This window comes from Trachymyrmex cornetzi, unplaced genomic scaffold, assembly GCF_001594075.2.
Source record: "Trachymyrmex cornetzi isolate Tcor2-1 unplaced genomic scaffold, Tcor1.1 scaffold492, whole genome shotgun sequence".
Classification (NCBI taxonomy): Eukaryota; Metazoa; Arthropoda; class Insecta; order Hymenoptera; family Formicidae; genus Trachymyrmex; species Trachymyrmex cornetzi.
This window is the reverse complement of record NW_017299751.1, coordinates 318,974-320,111: the sequence shown is the minus strand read 5'-3', so window position 1 is coordinate 320,111 and position 1,138 is coordinate 318,974.

Here is a 1,138-nt window from a genome sequence, read left to right as displayed (position 1 = left end):
GAGGGGAGACCAAACCATGACCCTGACAACGTCCTTGAACCTATATTTTCATGACCATTTCAAGGTCAAGTGGGAATTTTTAATAAAATTTTATACTGGGGATAAAAGTAGTTTCCTCTAAATCTACCTATCGTGAGTTGGGTTGTTTGTTGGTTCGCACTTACCTAGACAACCAAGGGGCCTAACACAGAACTGGCTATTTACCTCGGTGAAGAGATGACCCACCAGTCACATAGTGCAAAACTCTGCCCCACAGCTACCTTGGTTCAGCGCATAAGCCTTCCCACCATCTACAAGGTCCCACCGCCCCTAGGGAAGGTATATGACCCAGCCAGTGAAGGCAAGGTCGAGTGGTGACCCAGCCAGTGAAAGCAAGGTCGAGTGGTGACCCAGCCAGTGAAGGCAAGATCGAGTGGTGACCCAGTCAGTGAAGACAAGGTCTAGTGGTGACCCAACCAGTTAAGGCAAGATTGCATTGTTATCAGCTCTCTCCTCATGGAAGAGATGCTCAAAGTGTGCACCATTACTTTCTAAGCATAACAGTAATCGACGGCAAAAGTTACGTTGTACATTTCCAATTAAAGGAGTTATCGCTTCACAAGCTCTTCTTATTCTTTCCATCATATTCAATCTTGTCATTGGAGCTTCACTATACACTGCATCTTTAACGTATCCCCATAAAAAGAAATCAAGGGGATTCAAATCCGGTGATCTCGGAGGCCATAGAACTGGTCCACCCCGCCCTGTCCACCGATTTGGGAATCGATTTGGGAATCTTTGATTTAAAAACATCCATATAATACGAGCATAATGAGCAGGAGCACCATCTTGTTGATACCATAAATTTAGTCTAACTGCAAGGGGAACATTCTCTAGGTATGCTGGCAAATCATTTTCGAGGAATTCCAAATACATTGGACTATTAATTGTACGTTCAACAAAATGAGGTCCTATGCCTTCGCCATTGCAAATGCCTACCCATACGTGTAAACTCCAACGATGTTGATTAAGCACCTCACGATATCAATGTGGATTTTCTGGTGACCAATAGTGACAATTATGCCTATTGAGACTACCATTGCTGATGAATGTTGCTTCATCACTGAAACAAACATTACTGAAAAAATCTGGATTCTGA